General features: G+C 45.1%; 1 pseudogene; it reads left to right on the top strand.

Annotated features, from left to right (window-relative positions):
* Positions 1 to 2,555: 2,555 nt before the first annotated feature.
* LOC110136059 (26S proteasome complex subunit SEM1 pseudogene) lies at positions 2,556 to 2,938 on the top strand (annotated as a pseudogene).
* Positions 2,939 to 7,735: the final 4,797 nt, after the last annotated feature.

The raw sequence follows: 7,735 nt of genomic DNA, 5'->3' as shown, positions 1-7,735 counted from the left end.
CTGTCTTGATGACTGTAGCTTTGTAGTATAGTCTGAAGTCAGGCAGGTTGATTTCTCCAGTTTCATTCTTCTTTCTCAACATTGCTTTGGCTATTTGAGGTTTTTTGCATTTCCATACAAATTGTGAAATTATTTGTTCTAGTTCTGTGAAAAATCCCATTGGTAGGCTTCTCTCCTGCTGCTTTGGAGCAGAACTAACTGAGTGCGTGGCTGTCTCCCAGGCTATCACCCTCAGTAAGATCCTGATTAAAACTTAAACTCTCTACTCTCGTGTTGTGTTCTTTCTTTAAGTTGATGGTTTGTACACATATTTGGGAGAGATTCAATTAAAGTGTTCCAAGGCTAGAGTTATGCCAGGTTCACAGTAGGAATTTCTAGAGTGCATGAGGGGGCAGAGGAGGGAACCACGTTTAGGGAAGGGGCAAAGGTAAAGACTCTCAGACTACAAGTTAGGGAACCTCTAGCCCAGGAGATTTCCAACTACTCTGTGAATCTAGAGGGTCTTTAGGGTTATTCAAATGTTTTATCCCAATTTCACCTGAAAATATATTTTATCTTGTGATAAAAAGTGCTATTAAAATATATACTCAGCTGTCACAACGTTGTTAATCAGCTATACTCCAATACAAAAATAGAAGTTTAAAATTAAAAATATATATATATGCTCAAAAATCATTGACCCACTCAAATGCCGTAATTTATGCTGCCTGATTAGCTAGTTTTGGGGGGATTGTTTTGTTTTTGATGACATCAGATTAAAACCTGCTCTGCCCCAGTTAAGTAGTACTCTGAATTGGCAAGGCATTATTGAAAACAAATGAAGCAAAACAAACAACAACAAAAGAAAAAGAAAGAAAAAGACTGTTAGTATTCACATTCACTTGTATCAGGATCTTGGTGATTAGTGCAACTGAAATATATACACATATAGCCTTGTTTCGTTACTTTGTAATAATCCAATGCATTTGAAGTTGTTTACATTCATGAATTTACACTGCATATTTACATCTTTTAAAGTAGAATTTAAATTCTACATTTAAAGTAGAATTCTGGGGGCAAAGTTAGGTGTTACTAGTAAATAACTGGACATGAATTTGAGCAAACTCTGGGAGACAGCGAAGGACAGGGAAGCATGCTGTGCTACAGTCCATCAGGTCCCAAAGAGCCTGACATAACTTAGTGACTAACAACAGCGACAACAAATAACCATAAAAAGCCTCGAGTCAACCGCTTCGCTCTGCAGAAGAGGAAAGCTCCTTGCAGAGTGGAAGAAGCCCCTCACTGCTCACTGTGATCAGAAGCAAGACCCAGAACTCGAACCTAAAGTTGGCTTCTTTCCTCCTGCAGATTGTCTGGACTTTTCTTTTTTTTTCTTCCTGTTAAAAGTAGTTTACTTTCTTACTGGTCCCCTTGCTGGCAAATAAATTCAGTTGTGTAACTTGAATTTCGTTTTGTTTGAAGGTAGGAAAAATGTTACCAAATAGCCTTAAGTGTGTGTGTGTTTAAATTAACACATAGAGACTCCAAAGACAATGGTTATAAACACAAAACCACTGACTCATCGCAAAGTTGAGAAAGTTGAGGGCTGAGCAGAGGCATCGTTCTATTGCTAGGCCTCTGAGTCCCTGCTGAGAGCCGGCGTCATCAGTGGCTGCGCTGAAAGCCCATTTGCACTTTCGGAGATGAACCCATTAGTTTTGATCCTTGTCAGGCTCTCCGACAGGGTGATTCGAAGGAGGCGGCAAGAATACGTAGCTAGCTCTCCCCTACCCCCCAAACTCCACCCCATCCCCACCCCACAACCCACCCTGAGGTCCACTCTTTCCTTTCTCCAGAATCACCCCTAGGCTAGGATCACAGATGGGGAAACTGAGGCTGTGACTGATGTAGGAGATAGATGGGCTCCAGGTTAGACATTTACAACTGGCCTCCCGTTTGCATTTCATAGAGCACAAGGAAATGGGCTTCAGGCTGGATACTTAAAACTGAGCATTTTCTGAGACCAGAGACAGGTGGGCTCCAGTTAAGGCATTTATGATCAGCCTCCTGCTTGCCCTCTGTAGTGGAAGTAACAAAGAAACAGGGTAAATAGACAATGTTCGTCTCTTGTAAACGCCTTAAGGTAATAGTCATGACAATAATCAAGGAAATAGTCATCACAAAGACGAAGAGGGGCAAAACTTCATCTGAGTACAAGATTAAGGGAGCTCCACTCTCCCCTCTTTGGGGACGAAGGCTCCTTGTGGGTCAAAAGTCAGGCGATAACGCCAGGCCATAGTGAGCCTTGGTCGTCCCAGAAACCTTCACTTCAGGATCCATCTTGGCTGAGGGTTGCATGCGCACCTGGGGAGTGTCCCAGGGTAGCTTAGGTGTGGAAAAAGAAACCAGATACTTGGCGTGAAGAAAGGCAAAGACCCAGAAGAACTGACCTATGTAAATGACTTAACTGGATGGTGGAGTCAGCACACAGGTGGCAACGGCCATGGCGGAGGCTGCTGCCGTGAGCAAGAATGAGGGTTCGAACTTTCTTACTGGCCTGAGAGCTTTTGGGCTCCTGGGGTCACGATGTCGGAGAAAAAGCAGCTGGTAGACTTGGGTCTCCTGGAGGAGGACGACAAGTTCGAGGAGTTCCCTGCGGAAGACTGGGCTGGTTTAGATGAAGATGCACATGTCTGGGAGGATAATTGGGATGATGACAATGTAGAGGATGACTTCTCCAATCAGTTAAGAGCTGAACTAGAGAAACATGGTTATAAGATGGAGACCTCATAGCATCCAGAAGAAGTATTGAAGCAACCTAAACCTGAACTGTTCACTAAATTCTAGAACAGAGAGCCCAGGATGGGATACTTAAAAATGTTTATTTCATTACCTGCTTTGATTTATTTTTGTTTTTGTAACACAAAAAAATAAATGTTTTGATCTTAAAAAAAAAAAATTACTTAACTGCCTCTTTACCGCAGTCCTCCTCACTAGGACAGACACCCACACACTTTCTCTCGGGCTGTGGCTCTGCCTTTTTCTGTCCTAAGTAAACAAACTATTTCTCTGTGTGCTGTCCCTCTTGTTGTTGTGCTCTGCCTCTAATAATAAACTTTGTACCTGCATTTATAGTGTCCGCCTCCCTGATAAATGCATTTTTCACTGGGGGCAAAGATCCAGAGGAAAATAGCTTCTAGCCTCTAGCCCTTGCTGTGGTCTGGTGGCTAGGATTCCTGGTTCTCATCCAGGCTTTCCAGGTTCAGTTCCTGGGCAGGGAATGAAGATCTTGCTTCACACCACCGCCCACTGCTGCCTCGCCAAGATCAAGACAGGAAGGATAATTTCCTCAGCTCATGGAGACTGCAGCGGGCAGGACAGGACTGAGAGGCCGAAGTCTGGGCTTTTCCGTCATGAGTGGGGCCTCTGCAGAGGCTCCAATGTGGCTTTTCAGAAATGGGGTACATTGGTGTCAGCCTGAGGGAGACATGGCAGGTCCCAAGTGGTCTACAGGAGTTTCTGTAGGACCAGAATGCATGTTTCTGGTGGAAGAAAGGGCAAACTGGACTTTCCTTTGAATGTGGCCCCATTCCTTCTATGGCTTGTTACTCCAGCCAGGACACCCCTTCTGCCCCTTCCCTTTCCTCCTTAACCCCCCCCCCCCCAAGCATCCTTTTACCCTGTCAGTCCACTATTAGATCTTCGTCTCACCTTTTCCTTCCTCCCCTTGTAGGTCACTTACTAATCTAATCTCCTACTGGTGTAACTGGCTCCAGCAGATCCCATCTGCCCCTTCCCTTTCCTCCTTAACCCCACCTAAGCATCCTTTTACCCTCTCAGTCCACTATTAGATCTTCTTCTCACCTTTGCCTTCCTCCCCTTGTAGGTCACTTACTAATCTAATCTCCTACTGGTGTAACTGGCTCCAGCAGATCCCATCTGCCCCTTCCCTTTCCTCCTTAACTCCACCTAAGCATCCTTTTACTCTCTCAGTCCACTATTAGATCTTATTCTCACCTTCTCCTTCTTCCCCTCTTAGGTGACTTCCTGCACTAAGCCCCTGGTTGTTTTACAGGATCAGGTAAAAGAACTGGCTCTGGCAGGTCCTGTCTGCTTGTCGCTGATCATGATCCTAAGTCGACGCTCGGAGGGGCAGCCGTGCACCGGCAGGATGAGGATGTGAGGATGAAGAAAAGAGCAAATATGCAAGTGAGGCACATGTCCAGTGGGTGGCCCTGCTTCTTCTCTGCTCAGAAAATGACATCTAGACACCCCCAGCTGGCTGGTGGTAGAGTCTTCCAGAACTTGGTTGGCCCCGTGTTTCCATCGATTTGTCTCTGTGGTTTGCAATTGTCACGCGAGTGTATGCTCCTCGGTTCTTTGTCTCGTCACAACAAAAATTTGGAGTGACGGACATTAAAGCCCTTTGGCGGGTCACAGCTCTCAGAGGACAGACCGTGTTATAGCGCTTAAATCAATCAGTGTTACAGCTCAGTGTTACAGCTCTATTTATTTAGATAATAGCAGGAAAATCCGTCTTTGAGGCATGAGGGCACGTTGATCCAAAGACCCAAAGAGAAGATCGCCCCATCGCGCAGGGGAGAGGGAGGGAGCAAAAAGGGGGGAAGAGGACGTTGGCTCCTCTTTTTATGTGTTTCTGTCCCTGGGCCCGTCTTATGTAAATTGGGCCGGCCAGGAGTGTTGTTGGTTTTACCTGAGGTTGTCACTCTGGTCCTCAGACCTTCCTTTGTTCTATTTTCGCAGGCTTTCCCTTCCAGGTCTTTTAGCCCCCGCCATTTTGGACTCTTTTTCCCTAACTACCTAACACAATCATGTGATTCCTATTCGTCTTGTATGACTTTAGGCCTTTTTATTTTTGGCAGTGACACTCGGCGCCTAGGATCTTAGTTCCCCCGTACCTCCTGCAGGGGAAGCTCACAGTCTTAACACCGCACCACCAGGGAAGCCCAGAGGCCATGTTAATTAGTCCACAATGGAGTCACCGTGGCCAAGGTAAGCCTCCACGATGGTTGTTTTGAAATGTTCACTGTAGGACTATGAGTGTCTTAGAACGGTAGGCTAACAGTGTTACTTTATTTTTTTAATTTGTTTTAAAACTTTTTTTTTTTGTATTGTGCTATGCTCAGTCACTCAGTTGTGTCTGACTCTCAGCGACCCCATGGACTATAGCCTGCCAGGCTCGCCTGTCCATGGGATTCTCCAGGCAAGAATACTGGAGTGGGTTGCCATCTCCTTCTCCATGGATCGGGGTATAGTCAATTAACAAACAGTGTTGTGATGGTTCCGGGTGAACAGTGAAGGAACTCAGCCATACATATAAGTGTATCCATTCTCCCCCAACTCCCCTCCCATTCAGACTGGCAATCACATATCATTGAGTAGAGCTCCAGTAGGTCCCTGTTGGTTATCCATTTAAAATATAGCAGAGTGTACATGTCCATCTCAAACTCCCTAACTATCTCTTCCCTCCATCCTTCCCCCTGGCAACCACAAGTTCATTCTCTAACAGTGTTACTTAATTTTTATATTTTTATTTTTTTACAGTGTTACTTTAGATCAGAAATTTGATGCGTGGAAATTCCCTAGCAGTCCAGTGGCTAGGACTCAGTGCTCTCACTGCCAAGAGCCAGGGTTCAATCCCTGGTTGGGGAGCTAAGACCCCACAAGCCTCCCAGTAAGGTCCTCCCAAAAACGAAAGAAATTTGATAAGTGATGTACGTCAAAGGAGCAACTGATAGAAAAGACCCCATCCCCTGGGGCATAACCACTGCTTCTTAAAAAGAGACCTCTGAGCCCAGTGACTTGAAGGCTCTTCTCCGGAGGACCCCACTCCAAGCTGTTACAGGTGGAGCTGCTGGAGGCTCCCTGGGAGCAGAGAGTGAACCCTCTCATGCCTGTCCTGGGACCCACATCAGACCAGAGAACCCTGCTCCTGCTAAGACCTCTTTCCCAGACTTCTTGAAGCAGCTGGTTACCCCCTTTCCTGTTTTCCCTACTTGAACAGACCTGTGTTGTGTGATAAATGTATGCAATAAACTGAGTGATTGGTGACCTGGATATTGGCCATGTTTTACGCATCTCCAGTCCTGTGATTCTTACCTGAGTGATTGGTGAATTGAGTATCAGCCATGTTTCATGTGTCTCCAGTCCCGTGATTCTCACCTGGTCTTACCTGGCCCTGTGACCAACAGGGGTGCCAAGATGAAGAAAGAATTTTCAAATCATGTCTGCCTTCAATATAAGAGCCCATTTAGAAGCAATTGTGTTTTGTCCCTTTAACTACAAACAGTTGGTGGTTATCAAAGGGGCAAAATAATTTTTCTCACAAAGACAAGAGATTACAGTGTAGGAAGCAGATGGTTTTCCTGAAACTCGAATCAGGCAGGGTAAGAACTGCCCTTAGGTCACATTAGGCCTGAAAGGAGGAAAACACAGACATTGCTTCAAGAGGCACAATCAATACAAGTATTTTCCTTGGAAGAAAAGCTATGACAAACCTAGACAGTGTATTAAAAAGCAGACACTTCACTTTGCTGATGAAGGTCCATACAGTCAAAGCTGTGGTTTTTCCAGTAGTCACGTATGGATGTGAGAGCTGGACAGCCTGAGTCCTAATACTGCCCCCTAACCAGGACAAAATAACACAGCCTGCGTGTCAGTTTCCTCATGTATGAAATGAGGAGGAGCCGAGGGATTAATTCACATATAAAGCTTAGAAAAGTGCCAGGAGAAGAAAGCAATTAGTAAACATTAGTTTAACTGTTATGTGAAATAGGCGGGATTGGCAAGGGCAACGAAGAAAGCACTTGATTATTTCTAACTGTCCCTACAGAGCCACCGCGGAGATTCATGCTTCCCTGCCCCCATGCGTCCCTTCCCTCCATCAAATCTGATGGAGGTTGGATCTTAAACCTTGCTCCCAGATTGGAGAAGGAGCTGGGTTCAGGGAAAAGAGGAGTTCCAGGCGCCTGGACATGATTGCCACCTAGTGGTGATATAGCATAACAGCATTTGCACACAGACCTAAGGCTCAGCATTCTTTGTTTCGCTCCTTCCTGGAGAAATTCAAATCAGTAGAAATACACCACATAAAATAGCAAAGATGGGAAAGAAAGCCTACTCCGAAAACAGGATTTCCAAAAAGACATGGGCTGTGCAGTCTGCTCAACTGTGTTTGACTCTTTGTGACCCTTTGGACTGTAGCCTTCCAGGCTCCTCTGTCCATGGGATTTTTCAGGCAAGAATGCTGGAGTGGGTTGCATATTTTCCTCCAGGGGATCTTCCCGACCGGGGGTGGAACCTGCATATCCTGTGTCTCCAGCCTTTCAGGCAGATTCTTCACCGTTGAGCTATGGAGGAGGCCCTCTAAAAAGGGCTGGAACTGTTCAATTAGGTAGCATTATAATTCTAATGTCTCCCAGCCCCTCTAGAAATAAGAAGTACTTAATGTGTAAGTAGGTTTATAGAGTAAGGAATGTTTTTAAACAAAATCATCACAATTAACAAACAATTCACCAACCCCAACTGCCAGATCAGAATTGCTATAACTTTATTGACAGTGGGCAGTGATGTCTTGTGTAATAAATATTGTGTTCAGAGTTCATGCTTATGTTCTGGCATCCTCCAATATCTGTTTTCCACTTTTTAAGAAGTCTGTCCTCTAATTCCTAGCTGTCACATGGGATAAAGATCTAATTTCTCAGCCTATGACTCAGTTCTGCCCTTATCCACAACT

The sequence above is a fragment of the Odocoileus virginianus genome, chromosome 14, assembly GCF_023699985.2.
Source record: "Odocoileus virginianus isolate 20LAN1187 ecotype Illinois chromosome 14, Ovbor_1.2, whole genome shotgun sequence".
In the NCBI taxonomy this organism is placed as follows: Eukaryota; Metazoa; Chordata; class Mammalia; order Artiodactyla; family Cervidae; genus Odocoileus; species Odocoileus virginianus.
The sequence above is the reverse complement of the archived record's forward strand: the minus strand, read 5'-3'. Positions and strand labels throughout refer to the sequence as shown.